This window comes from Staurois parvus, unplaced genomic scaffold (assembly GCF_062004578.1).
Source record: "Staurois parvus isolate SC_StPar_1 unplaced genomic scaffold, SC_StPar_1.0 ptg000151l, whole genome shotgun sequence".
Taxonomy (NCBI): domain Eukaryota; kingdom Metazoa; phylum Chordata; class Amphibia; order Anura; family Ranidae; genus Staurois; species Staurois parvus.
In genome coordinates, this window is record NW_028317947.1 from 8449097 (window position 1) to 8469706 (window position 20610).

At 45.7% G+C, this 20610-nt stretch overlaps 1 protein-coding gene across 3 annotated transcripts in view; it reads left to right on the plus strand.

Annotated features, from left to right (window-relative positions):
* RARA (retinoic acid receptor alpha) overlaps window positions 1-20610 on the plus strand; it is a 257712-nt gene that overhangs the window by 32937 nt on the left and 204165 nt on the right. Inside the window, exon 1 of one of the 3 annotated variants that reach the window (XM_089674391.1) lies at window positions 2354-2389. The exons of the other annotated variants lie outside the window; for them this stretch is intronic. The gene's annotated coding sequence lies outside the window, so the exon portion shown is untranslated. Of the gene's footprint in view, window positions 1-2353; window positions 2390-20610 lie in introns of those variants that run through there. 3 annotated transcript variants of the gene reach the window in all.

Consider the following 20610-nt stretch of genomic DNA (forward strand, 5'->3'; position numbering starts at 1 on the left):
AAGCCTTTCTGATGTGTTTACCAAGTGAGTGTGTGTGTGTGTATATATATGTATGTATGTGTGTGTGTATATATATATATATATATATAAATATTTATTATTATTTTTTTCTAATTAAAATCAGTGGTTTGCTGTCTACACTATACAGTCTTCACTTTGTGCCTTACATGATACCTATACTGGAGAAACTGGTAACCATTAAGAGAATCCTTTTTGGATGCAAGCTCTGATATATTTAGAACAAGCATTTTTGTGGGGTCCATTGGATCAGGTGAGGAGACACAGAGGGAGCGTGTTGGTGGTGGCCACCACGGTGTCTTTTCCAGGTTCTGACAGGTATCCCAGCAAAACATTGCCTAAAGCATCTCGCTTGTCTTCTTCCTATACTGCATCCTGGTGCCAACCCTTCCTTAGATATGTGACACGCACCCAACCATCCACGTGATATAAAAGAAAACGTGATTCATCAGGTCAGGCCAACTTCTTCCATTGCTCCGTGGTCCAGTTCTGATGCTCACATTCCCATTGTAGGCTCTCTTGGCTGTGGACACGGGGCAGCATGGACACCCTGACCAGTCTACAGCTATGCAGCCCCATACACAGCAAACTGCGATGCACGTTTTTTTTTTTTTTTTCTGCTTTCAACACTTCAACTTCAGAGACATAATGTTTACTTCCTGCCTAATATATCCCACCCACTTTTCAGATGCCATTGTAACAAGATAATCAATGTTATTCACTGTACCTGTCAGTGATTATAAAGTTGTGGCTGACCGGTGTATAATTACAGGGATCTTTGGATTGCAGAGATAGGACAGGATCGCATAGTGCTGGGTGTATATATAATGTACAGGGATCCCCCTGATTGCAGACATAGGACAGGATCCCCCTGACTGTGGACATAGGACAGGATCCCCCTGACTGTGGACATAGGACAGGATCCCCGTGATTGCAGACATAGGACAGGATCCCCGTGATTGCAGACATAGGACAGGATCCCCGTGATTGCAGACATAGGACAGGATCCCCGTGATTGCAGACATAGGACAGGATCCCCTCATTGCAGATATAGGACAGGATCCCCTGATTGCAGACATAAGACAGAATCCCCTGATTGCAGACATAGGACAGGATCCCCTGATTGCAGACATAGGACAGGATCTCCCTGATTGCAGACATAAGACAGAATCCCCTGATTGCAGACATAGGACAGGATCCCCCTGATTGCAGACATAGGACAGGATCTCCCTGATTGCGGACATAGGACAGGATCCCCCTGATTGCAGGCATAGGACAGGATCCCCCTGATTGCAGGCATAGGACAGGATCCCCCTGATTGCAGGCATAGGACAGGATCCCCCTGATTGCAGGCATAGGACAGGATCCCCCTGATTGCAGGCATAGGACAGGATCCCCCTGATTGCGGACATAGGACAGGATCCCCCTGATTGCGGACATAGGCCAGGATCCCCCTGATTGCGGACATAGGACAGGATCCCCCTGACTGCGTCCATAGGACAGAATCCCCTGATTGCGTCCATAGGACAGGATCCCCCTGATTGCGTCCATAGGACAGGATCCCCCTGATTGCGTCCATAGGACAGGATCCCCCTGATTGCGTCCATAGGACAGGATCCCCCTGATTGCGTCCATAGGACAGGATCCCTCTGATTGCGTCCATAGGACAGGATCCCCCTGATTGCGTCCATAGGACAGGATCTCCCTGATTGCGTCCATAGGACAGGATCCCCCTGATTGCGTCCATAGGACAGGATCCCCCTGATTGCGGACGTAGGACAGGATCCCCCTGATTGCGGACGTAGGACAGGATCCCCCTGATTGCGGACGTAGGACAGGATCCCCCTGCAGCTCTTGGTATTTCTGGTGTTCTCTGTAGAATACTATTTGTGTAGTTAGCTGATGACCTCGGCATACTTGGAGCTCATTTTTTTCTGTCACCTGTCTGCTGTTAGCACTTGAGGTGTCTGGAGGCAGAGTTTGTGGAATTTTCTGTCATTGTGAATCAGTTGGTGTCATGTCTTTCCAGGAAACACTGCCAGGGGCCCACCAGTAGGCCTCAATGTGTCACATCGTGTGTAACCTTTACTCCAGCAGCAAGATTACTCGAGTTTACATTGCATGTTTATGTTAATAAACCCCAAGAAGGAGCTGCAAAGGTTTCAGGAAGTGAGAGTCTGAATTGTCTCCCCGTGAGTGCTAGTGACAGGAAGCGGCATTTTGCCGGGCACAGCTGGTAGTCACGCCAGGAAGTGTGAGGTCAGCCAGAGATGGGGGGGTGTAGTACACAGTGTCTGGGCTGGGTTGGTGGGAGGAGGTGGGGGCACAGCGGAAACACAGACCAAAGAGAGAAGGGAAGTGAGAGCGGCTTGTGAGTTCTTACAATAACTATACATGACCGAGCGAGGAGGATTGCTGTAGTGTGCTAATCTTCTTTGTCTTGTTTCACTTGAACATGAAACTCTGCAACTCAAAGATCAGGACTTTTCCCTGAGCTGCTGAACTTGTCATTCTTTTCCCATTACGTATCTCTGCTTTCACACAGTCTGCTAAGTAAACAAGACCTGCAGTATATTTCGACATGACTTTAAATAGGAACTGTCTGAGTTGCCCTACACCTACAGGCTCCAGTTAACGTGGAACATGCGGTGGAAATAGTGGTTGGAACTTGTCTGGATTTTTGGTCCCTCAGTCTGGTTTCCTGGTCTGCATCTGGCCCCTCAGTCTGGTTTTCTAGTCTGTGTCTGGTCCTCAGGTTTGTGTTCAGTCCCCTCTGTCTGGTTTTCAGGCCTGTGTTTGGCTGCTCGGTCTAGTTTATAGGTCTGTGTCTGGTCACTTGGTCTGGTTTTAGGTCTGTGTTACCTCCCTTGATTTGGTTTGTAGGTCTGTTTCTGATCCCTTGGCCTGGTGTTCACACTTGGTTTGGTCTTCAGGCCCAGATCTGGTCCCTCGGTTTGGTCTTCAGGCCTAGATCTGGTCCCTCGGGCTGGTCTTCAGGCCCAGATCTGGTCCCTCGGTCTGGTTTTCAGTAGGGGTGCACCGAAATGAAAATTCTGGTGCCGAAAACGAAAATTCAGAATGCACTTGGCATTCTTGAAAACCGAAAATGGACAGTTTTTAAAAATATATATTTACCATCCATCACATATACCACCTGCGCCCTTTAAAACCCACTTCATACATAGTCTGTGCCCCCTGACACCCATCCCATGCACAGCCTGCGCATCTGACACCCATCCCATGCACAGCCTGCACACTTGACACCCATCCCATGCACAGCCTGCGCACCTGACACCCATCCCATGCACAGCCTGCGCACCTGACACCCATTCCATGCACAGCCTGGGCACCTGCCACCCATCCCATGCACAGCCTGCACACCTGCCACCCATCCGATGCACAACCTGCGCACCTGTCACCCATCCGATGCACAGCCTGCGCACCTGACACCCATCCAATGCACAGCCTGCACACCTGCCACCCATCCGATGCACAACCTGCGCACCTGTCACCCATTCCATGCACAACCTGCGCACCTGTCACCCATTCCATGCACAGCCTGCGCACCTGCCCCCCATCCGATGCACAACCTGCGCACCTGCCACCCATCCGATGCACAGCCTGCGCACCTGCCACCCATCCGATGCACAACCTGCGCACCTGCCACCCATACGATGCACAACCAACACCTATCCCATGCACAGCCTGCGCACCTGACACCCATCCCCATGCACAGCCTGCGCACCTGACACCCATCCCCATGCACAGCCTGCGCACCTGACACCCATCCCCATGCACAGCCTGCGCACCTGACACCCATCCCCATGCACAGCCTGCGCACCTGACACCCATCCCCATGCACAGCCTGCGCACCTGACACCCATCCCCATGCACAGCCTGCGCACCTGACACCCATCCCCATGCACAGCCTGCGCACCTGACACCCATCCCCATGCACAGCCTGCGCACCTGACACCCATCCCCATGCACAGCCTGCGCACCTGACACCCATCCCCATGCACAGCCTGCGCACCTGACACCCATCCCCATGCACAGCCTGCGCACCTGACACCCATCCCATGCACAGCCTGCGCACCTGACACCCATCCCATGCACAGCCTGTGCCCCTCACCGTGTAGTAGACATAAAAGCAGTCCAGCGTGGTTCATTAAACGTCTCGGCCACTAACACTGGGCATGTGCCAAAGCATCGCTGCGCAGCCACGTCTCCCTCATGTAGGAGGAGGGGGCAGCGCAACCCACATCTCTCCCCGGTGAGAATTGAGCAGGACGGAACCAAGATGCCACAGCGGCACCTACTTTCTCTCTCTCTTCTCTACTGCACTGGCCAAAGAACATTTTCGGCCCCTGTATCAGTTCTTTTTTTATATCTGCAAAATGTTGATAGGGCTAATTTTGGCTGAAACAATTCGGCAACCAAAATTTCTGTGCATCCCAAGTTTTCAGGCCTGAGTCTGGTTCACCGGCCTGTTTTGTTTTTTTTTTTTTCCTAGGTCTTGTTGGGGCCTTATAAAGAGCAACTCCACTTTCATGGGAAAAAATTGCAAATAATAATAAAAAATATGTAGCATATACAATTGCTATACAAGTTATATTGTATTTGAATGTTCTTAAAAATTACCTTTCCTTTTCAATCTGCATTGCTGTAATTTTCTGAAAAAGTCAATGCAATATGGCAAACTGAAGGTGTTCTGTACATTGTTGGTATACAAAATGCTCCCCAGAAATGTCGTTCCTTGCTTGTGTGATTGGCTCACTGCTTTTCCCAGAAGTCTACACAAAGATACAAGTCAGATTTTAGGCATCCTGTGCAATAGGAATTTGTTTTTTGTTGAGATACTCTTGAAGGGCTAATCACATCTGAAGGGATTTAGATGCTGACATGTTCCTCATCAGAACCCTGCAAGTGCAGCATCTGATCAATAATAGTGACTTCCATTCACCTTCACTTTGCACATAGACACAGGCAAACAAACAGCAATTTCTTCACAATAACAAAAGGTAGGAATCTAAGTTTGTCAAAGGAGAAGTATAGCCAAAGCTTGTGGATCACAGGAGTGCAGTTTGTTCTGCATTCCTGTGACCCGTTTTCAGCTGACAGCAGGGTAAAACTCAGTTGGGATCCACCCAGAAGCCTGGATCGACAGCTGCCTCCCCCCCCCCCCCCCCCCCATAGCCCAGCGCTCCAGTGAGCACTGGAGGGGCAGAACAGAGAGCTGTAGACTGACAGTCATGGCTGTCCGCTCAGAACGGAGGGGCAGTGGTGTTTGATTGCTCAGTTCTCGGGGTAGAGTCAGCTGGGATCAGTGCTGCAGCCATCTAGGCAAGTATGATTTTTTTTTTTTTTTTGCGAACGTACATGCAGTATACATAGATCTACAATATACATTCTCCTAGATTGTAAGCTCCCAGGATCAGGGCCTTCCTATCCCTCTTGTATTGAACTGTATTGTTGCTGTATTGTCTCCCGGTATTTTGTAAAGCGCTGAGCAAACTGTTGGCGCTATATAAATCCTGTATAATAATAATAGATCACCCAGAGGGGATTGTTTTGATTGTTTGTTTTTTTTCTCTAAAAAAGTGGAGCTACTCTTTAAACTTGCAGATCTGGCAGGTGACTAATTATGGGTGCTTTTTCTGAGCCACTATTGCTATGTTGTTTATTAAACCCCGCAATTTACCTTTAAAAGTGAACCTGTCAAGTGTAATAAAAGCAGGAAACAACAATATACCGAACTAGTACATTAAAATAGATCTAAGCCCAACTGGAATACATTTTTTTTTCTAAGGCAAAGCTTTGGATGAGCCTCCTGATAGTGACAACGGAAGATCATGCCTATGCATAAAATAAACAATGGCATAGCCAATTCTAATCTATGCCCGAAGAGTATATGATAGGGTGACCATTATTATTATTATTATTATACAGGATTTATATAGCGCCAACAGTTTGTTCAGCGCTCTACAATATAACGGGAGACAATACAGCAACAATACAGTTCAATACAAGAGGGATAGGAGGGCCCTGCTCCTTGGAGCTTACAATCTAGGAGGTGGGGGCTAGTGGTACAAAAGGTAGTAACTGTGGGGGATGAACTGGTTGGAAAAGTAGAAGATTCCATTATTAGCTGAAGGCAGGATAGGCTTCCTTGAAGAGATAGGTTTTCAGAGATCACCTAAAAGTGAGCAGAGTAGGCGATAGTCTGATAAATTGGGGTAGAGAGTTCCAGAGGATGGAGGAAGCTCTGGAAAAGTCCTGACCATGTAGGAGAGCAACTGGAAGCCATAAATAGAGTGTTGCCACCCTATAGAAGATGCCTTAACAAGGACCATCATGACAGGATCACCAAGTAATAGTTTGTTGCCACCCTATATAAGATGCCTTAACAAGGACCATCATGACAGGCTCACCAAGTAATAGTTTAATGAAAGCCGTAGATTTTGAATAGATTAAGCTGGGCTTTTGTAAGAACATTCAAATGTTAAAGCCTATATTATGTTTTAGGTACAGTGAGGTCGTTGTAGAACTTTTGTCAGGTTTTTATTGCTGCCTGTGTCTTCGCAGGAGAAGTTTCCCCTCACTTCCTGTTCCTGGGATGTCTTCCCAAGGTGAGGGCAAATCCCACCCTTTCGTACCCATTATCAGAACAGGTGTACCCAATGGGATGTTTCCCTCTACAATGGTGACATCATTTTAGACTGCTGTGATTGGGACAGAAATTGATAACCAATCACCACTGCAGAAGGTGAAATTTTCACGACAGGGGCAAAGAATGCAATAAAAGTAGTTCTGCTGTGGTGGTTTCTGTGTTACTGTATCAATTAAACTTTAATAAAAAGAATTTTACAAAAAAAAACGCAATAAAAACCTGACTATCCCATTCCTTCTACCCAGAACTGGAAAACGTTTTTCCTGGAGTTCCACTTTAAACAGTGGGTGGCTGAACACTCCTTTATTCTGTGACACATGCAAGTATGTGCCTGATAAGAAAGAGAATATGTGCTCTGTGATTACGGCTTCTGATTAGTCACTACCGGCTGTCAATCTGGATCAAGCATTGTAAACTTTGCGTAGTGCCAGCACATCTTGCTGATGTTTTGTCAGTGCACATTTCTTATACCTTACACTGTTTATTCTGCATTGAGTCTGGGGAACTGAGTTAGCAACTGTCTGTATCTTCGATTCTCCGACTCTGAGATCTGTCTGTTCCTGTCCACGTAGGAGTGTTGGGTGATCCTGCCTACCTTTGCATGTCTTGCTCTGACTATTGAGTTCTCCACAAAAAAAAATGAAATGAAAACCCAACAAGGAGTGTGGGTACCGCTCATAATATCTGCAGCAGGTTTGCAGACCAAGAAGCAGATATCCTGCTAATCGAGTTCCTCAAGATAAAAGAAACGGGTGATTTAATACATCAGTGTCTACCAAACCATGGACTGATTCTTTAGGTTGTGCCATGACTGATAAGAAGTAGTGAGAACTAACCAGACCATGACCAGATAAGCAATCACTGCCATGGAATGCTTTAAGAGCTCCATTGTCTTCTCAATTCTCTGCATGTTGCACCATGAAGGGCCCCAACTAAACTACAAATGACAGAGAATGAGAAATTGAAGTTTTTTTTTAGAAAGGGCCATTCATGTTATTTTAGGCTTGCTTTTCCCATTACCGGCCCCTGTATAGGGCCACCTCTGATTTTTGCATTGTCTGATATCCACTCAGATATTAACCGCTAGCCTACCGGGCACTTATACCCCCTTCCTGCCCAGGCCAATTTCCAGCTTTCAGACCTGTTGCACTTTGAATGAAAATTGCGCGGTCATGCAACACTGGACCCATATGAAATTTTTATCATTTTTTTGTGACAGAGCTTTATTTTGGTGGTATTTAATCACCTCTGTGTTTTTAATTTTTTCTTAAACCAAAAACCACTGAAAATTTTGAAAAAAAGTTTTTTCTTAGTTTTTGTTATAAAATTTTGTAAATAAGTGATTTTTCTCCTTCACTGATGTGCGCTAATGAGGCTGCAGTGATGGGCACCGATAGGCTACAATGATAGGTGGCATTGATGGCACTGATCAGGAGGCACTAGTAAGTGGCACTGATGGGCATTGACAGGCATCACTGATGGGCACTGAAAGGCGGCACTGATATATGGCACAGATAGGCAGCACTGTTAGGTGGCACTGACTGGCACTGTTAGGTGGCACTGATTGGCGGCACTGATTGGCGGCACTGATGGGTGGCACTGATTGGCATTGATAGGTGGCACTGACTGGCACTGATGGGTGACACTGAAAGGCAGCTCAGATGGGCACTGATATGTGGCATTGATGTGCACTGGTAGGCACTGATGTGGCATTGATGTGGCACTGATGGGCACTGGCACGAGGCACTGATGGACACTGACAGGTGGGGCTGCTGGGGCTACACTGATCATCAGGGCACACTGATCATGCCCTGATGATCAGTGTACATGTCCCCTCTGAGAAGTGCCGATTACCAGCTCTCCTCTTCTCACAAGCTGTCAGCGTGACAGCTCAAGAGGAGAGAAATGCTGATAACCAGCATTTCCCTGTTTACATGCGATCAGCTGTGATTGGACACAGCTGATCACATGACCGAGCCGACATCTTCGGCTCTTTCCATGATTAGTAATCCGCTGTGTCCAAGGGACACAGCGCACCGCCGATCGCCGCGCTGCGCACTCCCTGAGCCGTGCATGCGCGGTTAGAATGGGAGGACGTCATATGAAAACATAATAAAGACAAATTTGCCTTTAAAGTGGTTGTAAATCTCAGACTTGAAATATGAACAAAGCATATCCCTCTATGGTGTGTACTTGTCTTAATTAAAAACACGAAGTCCTCTTTCAGACCATGCTGAAGACATGAGTTTTTCTGCATGCGTTCTGCTAGGGCACAAAGAAAACACATGTTCTCTATGCACCCTGTTCACACCACAACACTAGCATCGTATGGATTTTTTTTCTGGGCAGGAATCTGCAACATGTAGAAAACTCACTGAAACGCGCATGAAAACTGATGGAAACTCTTGTCTCCACAAGTGAAATCTGTGCGTTTTTTTTCCATAAGTTTTTATGCACGTATGGCCCAAGTGTAATATCTGTTTGCTGCTTCGTGCCTCTACCAGCCTGAGTCACTTCTGACAAGCTTTCCTGACACCAAGAATAAAATGGTGACAGGAGGGACCTGCAGCAGATTGATAGCCTGCAGAGTGTAACTTCAGCTCTCCTTCTTTGTGAAAGCTCAGACAAGCTTTAAAATTCAGCACTTTGAATGGATGTAGAGAAGAGGACACAGTAGATAGACAGGTACAACTTATGTAGGAGGATTTGTTTTATCTGTGTGTATCATCTGAGGCCAGTCACCTCACTGGATATATGTGTTTACAACCACTTTAAACCATGATGGAGGTATAGCAGTCTTTTGTATGTTGCTCATGTAGGAAAAATTCTACGGTCTATGGTCACTATGGGTTGCGGCACAGGGACATGTTCTTCTTAAATAGGCAAGAATGGGGAAGGGACTGGTAAAAATGCATTAAAAAAAAGGGAACATCAGGGAAGGAAGGAGTATGCAGGGACCAGGGGTGGACTGACCATTTGGAAACTCGGGCACTGCCCGAGGGCCCAGGGTCAGTAGGGGGCCCCATGAGATGCCCCTGGTACCTTTTTCATAGGCTTTTTTTGAGTGTGGGCAAGGACACAGGGGCCCCATGATCCCCTTTTGCCCGGGGGCCCCATGATTTGTCAGTCCGCCCCTGGCAGGGACCTTGAGTCACTCAGGAGTGAAGGTCCACTTTAAAATCCAGCCAAATCTTTTTTTTGTTTAGGTTTGAATAGAAGTGGGAAAGACTAGAACCCTACTCAGGTTTTACTGCTATCTGGGACTCCTTTGGAGAGATTTTCCCCATTTACTTGGTGTCAGTGGTTCTATCCTGAACCAAGAAAAATTTATGGCTGGACACAGGGGCGGACTGACCATTTGGAAACTCGGGCACTGCCCGAGGGCCCGGGGTCAGTAGGGGGCCCCATGAGATGCCCCTGGTACCTTTTTCATAGGCTTTTTTGAGTTTGGGCAAGGACACAGGGGCCCCATAATCCCCTATTGCCCGTGGGCCCCATGAGTTGTCAGTCCGCCCCTGCCTGGACATTTACTTCTATTGCAGCTTGATAAATGGGGATGTTTGACATATTACATAAATAAAGGTTGTATTCTAATTTTCACCAGTCTTGGTAACACTCTGGGAGGTGTAATCAAACTCTTGCTCATCTCTTCTTCATGGTGGCCCCATACATGAAAGCATGTTCACCTGTTCTGGTGCCCCCCTGATCGAGCCTGCTTGGGAAAATATTGGTCAGCCAGGATGGATTTTCCTAGCCAATCTGGAAGTCTTAGCAATTGGATTTCCATTTACTGTAGGCAAAAATGGATTGGGCTGTAGCATGTTACAGATGGACAGATGTCTCTTTACTCCTACACTGTAATAGTCCATTTCACTTTCCCCTTCAGTCTCTCCCACTCTCTCCTCTTGGTTTCTGTGTTCCCATTCCTCTCTCACCCCCCTTCTCTTTGGCCCTCTCTAGAGGGGAAGGAACACCAGCTTCCTGGAGAGAATCTCCAGGCCAAACATCTGAAAACAAGAGAGGAGAGGGGGAGAGAGGGCTGCTTGGTGGAGGGCTAGACGGGAAGCTGTAGGAGGGATGTCATTCTGTATACCGTACTATTTACTATTATTCTCATTTTGAAATATGTCTTGCATAAATCCTCATGCACGCGGGACGTTTTTACAGATGCTGTTTTTGGCTTTTTTTCTACAGTATGTAAACTCCCCAGCATGTTATTCTATGTGTCCATGCACACATAGTCTGTAATCAACGTTTTTTTGGCAGGGGCGTTTTTTGGCTGGAAAAAAAACCCAAGACTAGTGGGTTTCTAGAGAAGTTTTTTAGCTGTAAAAATGCTCTAACGCGGTAAATCTCTGGACTTTTCATCACTTATATAGCAGCTTGCAAATCTTCACTTTTTTAAATTTGGAAAGTTTGAATAAGAAAGTTGTGTACACACTAGATGAAAATCAAATGAACGTTGGTCATATGGAATTGTTTTTCTTTTTCTCCTAGTGTGTGCCCACTAAAGGCTGGTCTACAGACTCATTTCTGTAATATATATATATATATATATATATATATATATATATATATATATATATATATATATCAGTGTTTCTCAACTTTTTTGCAGTCAAGACACCCTTTAAAATTCCGCACAATCTCAAGGCACCCCTTTCTAAAATGTAAATAACTAAAATTAATAGTTTTACATAACGGAGCAATACCCATTTAAGTAGGACACCCAACATGATTTATTCTTCCAAAGGAAATATACCTTTGCACACTGGTACTGACTAGTATTGCAATGTTTTACTTCCTCACTCAGCTAATGTGACCCCAGTACTGATGGAGAGGGGTAGGGGGGAGGTAAAGAAGGATGCTGTGCAGATGTCCAACATCCACCTTATCCTTAACAATGATGTAATTGGTTGTTAGGACACCTACAGCGGGAAGGTTGGAAGAGTGCGCAATGAAAACCTGTGGCTTTCTGTATCTAAAAGGCAAGGTTAATCCACCTGCTGGCTTGTATACAATTTTTGGGAATTTTTTAGGCATTTTGGTAAGGCACACCTAAAGAAATCTAAAGGCACCTTTGGTTGAAAAAGGCTGATCTATCTTATATCTTTGTAAAATATAATGCACTCCTGCCTCTGACCGCTAGTCTCTGAAGATTTGGAGTGAGATTTGGTGATGTCACTAATGTGCTGCTCAGTTTTCCTTGCTGGAGACTCTGACATGAGGAAGTAAAGCCCTGCCTCTACCAAGCTTTACCAAGGCACACCTAAAGAAACCTAAAGGCACCTTTGGTTGAAAAAGGCTGATCTATCTTATATCTTTGTAAAATATAATGCACTCTTGCTTCTGACTGCTAGTCTCTGGAGATTTGGAGTGAAATTTGGTGATGTCACTAATGTGCTGCTCACAGTTTTCCTTGCTGGAGACTGACATGAGGAAGTAAAGCCCTGCCTCTACCAAGGCACACCTAAAGAAACCTAAAGGCACCTTTGGTTGAAAAAGGCTGATCTATCTTATATCTTTGTAAAATATAATGCACTCCTGCCTCTGACTGCTAGTCTCTAGAGATTTGGAGTGAGATTTGGTGATGTCACTAATGTGCTGCTCACAGTTTTCCTTGCTGGAGACTCTGACACGAGGAAGGAAGTAAAGCCCTGCCTCTACCAAGCTAGTGCAGAAAAAGACATGGCAAATCAGTAATGGGGAAACGATCAACTGAAGGAAGACCACAGGTCCTATGGTTAGCCTTTGGAATTTGCTGTGTTGTTAACTCCACCGATGACATCAAAGCTTTCAGAACCCATCTGCCTTTTTTTATCTTGTAACTTCTGGCAGACAAAATTCAGTATCTGCGGTTAGCAACACAAACCGTTTTTTTGTTTTTTTTTCCCCAGCCGCTTCCACACCTAAAGCCTATTGTATTTATAGGCGTCATTAACACTTCTGATTGGGCTGTACAGCGGATTCTTATTGCAAGGACCACAGATTCCTGAGGCTGGAAACACAGGTGTAAGAGTGAACAGCTGCAATGTCAGCCTGAAGTGAACCGTGGCTGTTTGCCGCATAATCCATAATCTGCATAATCCAGTATCTGCACATCCCGTGCGTACTCATAGTTAGGTGATTGGTTCTGGACACAATCTGTATCCTGAGCTGATTATCTGTCCCTAAGCACAGGTGAAGGCTGACTGCTCACATGCAATCTATATTTTCAGCTGCAGGGATATGCAGATTTTTGCCGTAGGAATCTGTTGCCTGGCCGAGTCACAAGTGTGAATGAGGAGTTAAACTAAAAGTTTGGTCATCTTGTCTTGTTCAGGGCTCTGGCTGCTAACAGCTGTGGTTGAGAAGCTCCATCAATCCATTCAGTACCTTTCAGCCAATTTAAGAAAGATTTAGTCATCACTGCTGATTTATTGTGTAATACAGTGTTGCATGCACCCCCTATATTTTTTTTCTACCTGAGCTGCCCTTCTGGATATCACAAAAATGCGTTTTGATTCTTTCTGTTTTATCTACAAATTACAGTGTATTTAGTGGAGAAGGGTTAGAATTTTTATTACGGTCTATGTCCCCATTAATGAGATTTACTTTTGGCCTCATTTAAATGGGTGGACAAAGGGCAGTAAAAACAGGCAGGTGAGCTGTGGTTTTACTACACCTTGACGATCGAGCTTCAAGTTAACATGTGTAGAAATAAAACTTCAGCGCAACAAATAACTCCTCAAATTCCTGTGTATACCAGTGCTGCTGACACTTACATGTGTTTCCACACACAAGATATGTCATAAAATAGTGACGCGCATATATCTCTATAACCTCATGTATGAATTAAAGCATCCAAACCATGTGATTATGCAACAATGGTGAACACACTGAATACAACTTAAAAGTCCATAATGTGAGCTTGATCCGTGCATTTATAATCTGTTTCCAAACAGGTGCTCTTTATTGCTTATATCCACATATATTCCTATAGGCACCAGAGACATACATACCATATTTTGCGCTCCATAAGACGCACCTGACCATAAGACGCACCTAAGTTTTAGAGGCGGAAAACAAGAAAAAATATTCTGAACCAATGGACTGCAGACACCATACAGAAAATGACCAGAGACTGCAGACATACTATAGGAGATGACCAGAGACTGCGGACACAGTACAGGAGATGACCAGAGACTGCGGACACAGTACAGGAGATGACCAGAGACTGCGGACACAGTACAGGAGATGACCAGAGACTGCGGACACAGTACAGGAGATGACCAGAGACTGCGGACACAGTACAGGAGATGACCAGAGACTGCGGACACAGTACAGGAGATGACCAGAGACTGCGGACACAGTACAGGAGATGACCAGAGACTGCGGACACAGTACAGGAGATGACCAGAGACTGCGGACACAGTACAGGAGATGACCAGAGACTGCGGACACAGTACAGGAGATGACCAGAGACTGCGGACACAGTACAGGAGATGACCAGAGACTGCGGACACAGTACAGGAGATGACCAGAGACTGCGGACACAGTACAGGAGATGACCAGAGACTGCGGGCGTACTACAGGAGATGACCAGAGACTGCAGACAGTATAGGGGATGACCAAGAGACTGCAGACATAGTACAGGGGATGACCAGAGACTGCGGACAGTACAGGAGATGATCAGAGACTGTGGACAGTACAGGGGATGACCAGAGACTGCGGACACAGTACAGGGGATGACTAAGAGAATGTGGACCTTTGGGGAGGGAGGGGGAGCGGGTACCTGAATTTGACAGGTACCCGCTCCCACTTCCGCGGAGTTGTCCTCTCTTTAGTGTGGGCACCCAGCTGACAGCTGGGAGCCCACTGTGCATGCGTGAGAAGCGCTGCGCTTTGTGATTGGTCCGGTGTCTTCTGGGACCTGTCATGTATCCCAGAAGACGCCGTACTATTCACAAAGCCAGCGCTTCTCGCGCATGCGCACTGGGCACCCGGCTGCCACAGCTGAGAGACCACACTAAAGATGTCGACGTGGGAAACCTTCTCAGTGCTGGACCGAGGAACAGGTAAGGTCCTCCTGCAGAGAAGAGATGAGCGGCCGGCCCGGTATTCTGACACGGCGGCGGTGGGAATACCAGACCGGCCGCTCCATATTCGCTCCATAAGACGCACTGACGCACGGAGGAGGCAACATATCGCCTCTGAGCCATCTGTCTCTGAAAAGCAGTCTACTGTAGATTGCTTTTCAGAGGGGTGGCAAACACAGCTGCAGATGTAAACAAGCCCTTACTTACTATTCCCTGGTCATCAGAGGCTCTAACCCTATCCTAATCGAACAAAGCTGCCCAGTGTTCTGCTTTAATTAGAATGGGCAGCACAGTGGCTAAGTGGTTAGCACTTCTGCCTGGCAGTACTAGGGTCATTGGTTCGAATCCCAACCATGGCACCACCTGCCTGGAGTTTGCATGCTCTCCCTGTGCCTGCGTGGGTTTCCTCCGTGTACTCCGGTTTCCTCCCAGACTCCAAAGACATGCTGGAAGGTTAATTGGCTCCTGTCTAAATTGTCCCTAGTATGTGTATGTATGAATGTAAGTTAGGGACCTTAGATTGTACTCTCCTTGAGGGTTAGGGGCTGATGTGAATGTACAATATATATGTGAAGTGCTGTGTAAATTGACGGCGCTATATAAGTACCTGAAATAAATAAATAATTAGAATGAAGTCTAAAACTGCAGGAGTTTTTTCACATGCCTTATACTGGGCATTGTAGTTGGCATACCTGGAATTGTTACTTCTCTCTGGAGTTAAACAGGCAACTAATACTGCTGGTGGTTCCAATGCTCTCTATTCCAATCCATGGCAAGTAGATTTTTTGACAATTAAATATTAGTATTCATTTTTATGACTTTCTTAATGGTCTTAAAAAAATGTTTGGCTCCAAAAATTTCACTGATTAATCTTCTGCCAATTTTGCACATACAATACAAGCGAGTGCAAAATTAATGCAAATGCATGTGTTCCGTTTTAACAATATACCATATCTCAGCCATTAACAGATCTTGATAAGTGTGTTTCACAGACATTCCACTGAAAGAAGTTATAACATTCATTTTAGTAAGCAAGGGGAAGTGACAACAGATATGGGTGCCCAGTGATCTCTTGGGGAATGGGTGGTTATGTGTGTTTCTAGCTTTAACAATATTTGCGTAATTTGGAACTTGAATATTGGGGTAATCGGGACTTGTTTGGTTGCTGTGCTGATAGGACTGTGACAAAGTGCCTATGCAACTTGCACTTTCCTAACAGGGCCTAAAATAGGGGCCTAGCAAGAACTGTCACCAGCCCTGTCGTCAAGTATTGTGATTGCCTACTTGTAACATTTTTTCCTTTTCTAGGAACTATTTTTCTTTTTGACTGCAATGTGCCCCTGAACTTGCTAGGGAGCTGACATTCCAGAAAGTAACCCGTTCAATACCATAGACTTCTCCCTCCTTGTACTTCATAGCCTTCTCCCCTTCTGGGAGTGTCTGTTTACTGTCTGTGTTATCCCAGCTTCTCTGCTCTTGCCCTCACCTTCCTACATAACATTTATGTAGCTGTTGGGAGAAGCAAAGGGAAATACCGTAGAGCAGCCATTCTCAACCAGGGTTTCGTAGAACCCTAGGACTCCTCCAGGGATATAGAGGATTTATTTGAGCTGTGGCGAACTGACCACCCATTTGATGGTGCCTGCATAGTTCAGGTCCGAAAAAAAACTTGGCAGAGCCGGTGACTTGACTGCAAAGGTGTCATTCTGGTCATCCTTGTAAGGGGGGGGGGGTATTCTCACTTACCACCACCAACGTAAGGGGCAGTTTCACAAAGACCCTCATTAGGCTAATCTTACCAGGGATTCCCTGAGACCTCAAAATTATTCCAATGGTTCCTCTATGGTACAAAGGTAAAGAATGGCTCCTGTATCGTGTCATTAAATTGACAGCTTGGAGTCTGCCAGGGCTGCTGATACCACATCCAAGATGTTGGTGTCCAGCAGCAATCTCAGAGATTTTTAATTGTTAAAATGAATGGTCTGGCAACTTGGTCTTTTAAAAGCATATATAAAGCCCAAACGGTTTTTTTTAAGGTTTTTGGATAGAGTAGGATGTAATTAATGTTCAACTGGGGAGGTTAACCTCCACTTTCTGTCCCATAGACACAACAGTCTTTCCACAGTAAGGGAATCCTTTCAGTTGTCACCACAAGTAAACCCCTTGGAAAACTTTCTCCTTATTACTGTTCTGGAAACTCAAAATTGTGGATTTTTCTCTTTTGTTTCAGTCCCAGAAAAAAGGTGCCACTCCCTAGTAGGGGCTCAGCAATAAACTCCTGATTAAGGATGTTAACCTTTTCCCTACTTTGTCCAGGAAGGAAGATCTCTCCAATGGGGAGCCAGACAGCAATTAAAACCAGACATAGAGTCTGAACTACTTTATTTAGAGAAAAAAAAACAAAACTAAATAAAGTTATGGCTGGAGTTGGGCTATAAGGAGGCCTAAAATAACAAGAGCTGTAGCATGAGATTGGTTCCACTAGAGCAGGAGCCACAGAAAGTTATGCTAGTGAGCGAATTACTGGAGTGGATGGGAACAGTGAACATAGAGCTGTGGTAGAAAAGGAAAACAAACTAGATATCAGCACTAAAGGCTGCAATACATGACCCAAATTTTGGCCAATTTGCCGAAATTCAAGCTGTGGGTGCCACAGCTGGTACCACCCGCTTTGACAAAAGCTGAATGGACAGTTAACTTTTGTGTTTAAGGAGCTGGGTGCAAAATTGTTGGCCTAGCAGTGCCTGCATCCAATCAGTTGCTGACATTGTTTGGATATTCTGACAGCCACTAGAGGCAGCTGTCAGAATACAGTCACGGCCAGGGCAGAGTCATCCTTCTGCACTGTTTAGTGTGAATGGAGGAATCTGTTATATTTCTTTCATTCAGCCCACAGGCGGCATAAAAAAAAAATCTAAAAGTGTATGGCCATCTTAAAGTTGATGGCAGACCGGCTACTCTGCCGCTACCCATCAGTAATGTTAACGATTCCGCAGTGTTTGGGCCAGCGACAGAGAGACAATTCCATAGGGACAGAGTTTGTTTGTGCTGAAGTCTTTGGTGGACTGACTGGATCAGTTGCTGGTCATAGGTTAGTAGTTTTTGTGGGTAGGTAGGGAGATGTCCCTCCAGTCAGTTGTGCCCAGTGATGGATACTGGTAGTAAACACTCTTAGGGTCTGGACGGCTGCATTTCTGGTACGGCCTTAAAGCGGAATTCCAGTTGAATAAAAAGAAAAAAAAAGTCAGCAGCTACAAAAATTAGCTGCTGACTTTTAAAATACAGACACTTACCTGTCCCTCGGTCCAGCGGTGTCCTCACCATGTTATGTTTCTCCTCGGCGCTGGCATCCTTAGTGTGGGCACCCGGCTGTGACAGCTTGCGGCTTCATAGCCGGGTGCCCACTACACATGCGGGACTGCACTTTGTGAATGGTCTTGTAGTCTTCTGGGACCTGTCCCATGTCTCAGAAGACTACAGGGAGGGAGGGGGAAGGACAAATTCCTTTTCCGATTGTGGTGATCGCACCGGTGGGTACCTGTCAAATTTGGGTAAACTCCCCCGCTCCCCAAAGGTGCCAATCCTTAACAGGGAGTGGAGAAAAAAGCATTAAAGCGGAGCTTCCCCTTTTGGGTGGAGCTCCGCTTTTAAGGTTGTTTCCACAATTACACTTGGAATTATAGGAAAGAAGGAGCACCTGATGTCTAAAAGAATGCACTTTTGATTACAGATTAAGAGGCATTTACTGAGAATAACAACCGCTGTCGTTCCAGGGGCAGCAATCTGTCGGTCAATTTTTCCTTCGCAACCAGGAGGATACTTAACCAGCATGGGAATCTTTCCCATTTAATAGCGTGCAGCAACAACTCTGAAGAAGGTAGTGTTTTCTCCCGAAATGCGTTGGTTTGATGTACTTGTCGTTCTTCTCATTAAATGCCTCTTATTCTACCATCAGAAGTGCATTTTGTTGGACATTGGGTGCTCCTTCTTTCCTATGAATCCATAGGGAGAGACAGGCAGCCTCTTTAGCGATTGTACCATTGCCTTTTTTTTTTTTTCTCTAGCATCGGAATCACTTCTGACATCACCCTTTTACACATAGGATATATCTAGCCCCTGTACCTCCAAACTAGGGGCAGCATTTTAGCCAGGCAGATCATGATGCAATGATTGGAGGCACAGGGCTTGACGTCCCATGTGCAAGGGGCTTTATAGTCAAAGAATATTTAAACTGCACTGTGTGTTCCCACCAGAGTAACTGGCTAGATGCCAGTATAGTAAGGAGACGGGCGTATAAGGAGGGTAACAAGGTAGAACACCAACTTTTTTTCTTTTCCCGACATTAGCTTGCTCTAGTCTTTGTCCATCTCCGGTTTCTGCTTCCCACCTACCATCATAAATATTTGCTGCGGAAGTATTCATTTGTAATGTAATTACACATGTGGAATCGTGGAAACAAGTTGAGCTTGCAGGGCAATAAATACAAAAGTCTTTCATTTGTAGCAAGACAGGCTTGTTAGGAGCCAGGAATCCAGAGACTGAAACATCCCTCAGCATCTGTCTGCCTTCCTAATATATGATCCTCCAGGTTCCATTGCTCACTGCTCTCCCCACCATCTCTGCCTGCTCTTGTGCCGCCTCCTGTTCTTCCTCCATCCTTTAGTATGTGTGTTTGGCGGCAGTTTCTACATCTCCTAAAGCTAGATTTAATTTTAGATGAGACTTGGCAAAAACCACACCAGCCGCTCTATCCTGGACCTTTGGCCAGGCAGTGAAAGGGTTACGCCTGTGGGTGGGGAGGGCCCCCGCCATATCAGACAGCAGCAGAAGAAAAGGTCCCTGCCCTATTGTGCGAGTTGCTGTGTGTATCTGTAAGTTTGTTCTGTGTCTGTGGGGAATCTCCTAAATTTTTATTGAGGCGTGAGCAGGTTAGGAGGCTGAAGGGTTTAACTCTTGCGTATCCATGCGCCTAAGCCTACTTGGGTTGATTAAGGAGCACTCCATACAAGACAACAATGCTCAGTAATGAGCATAGATTGTGGAGGGCTGTATTACCTGTTCTGCTCCGTTGACAGAGAGCTTTACATTTCATGTGGTTTGCTGAAATGTAGACAGTTAGCAGCACAGTGCTACTTTACAAAAATTAGCTATCGCACATGATGCAAATCTTTCCAGCAGTAGACGCTCCCACGCCCAAGAATGCATCTTTTCTGGGAAAGGTGCCTAAGGTATTGGGAATGCGCAATAAAAATGCCAGAAGATCACATTTTGTTATTAAATTGTAAGTAAAGAGAAAACTTTTTTTTCTAGTTTTGGTTAGAATAGGGAAGGTTTGGACCCTCTGTTAGGTTTTTAATGCTTTGTGCATCCCCACTGTGGAGATGGACCCCTCTTTGTTTTAGTGACCATGATCATTGAGCTTGAGGGAAATCCAGAAGAGTTGCCACTAGATTGGTGAGGTCAGTTGTCAAGAGAGGACAATGTCCAGGTGACAACTCTCAGAAATGGGGATTCCCCTCACTTTGATTTAATTTCCTCTTGGCCTTTTGCATCTCCTGGACAGGAAGTAAAGTGAAATCTTCCTAGCAGGACACCTACAGTGAAAAATGGTAGGGGTTGTGCTCGCCTCTACTCGTCTCCATTTTTATCGGTTTTTGTTTTGTTTTTTTTACTTAATTTTGTACTCTCCTCTACTCGTCTCCATTCTTATCGGGTTTTGTTTTTTTGAATTAATTTCCTCTTGGCCTTTTGCATCTCCTGGACAGGAAGTGAAGTGAAATCTTCCTAGCAGGACACCTACAGTGAAAAATGGTAGGGGTTGTACTCGCCTCTACTCGTCTCATT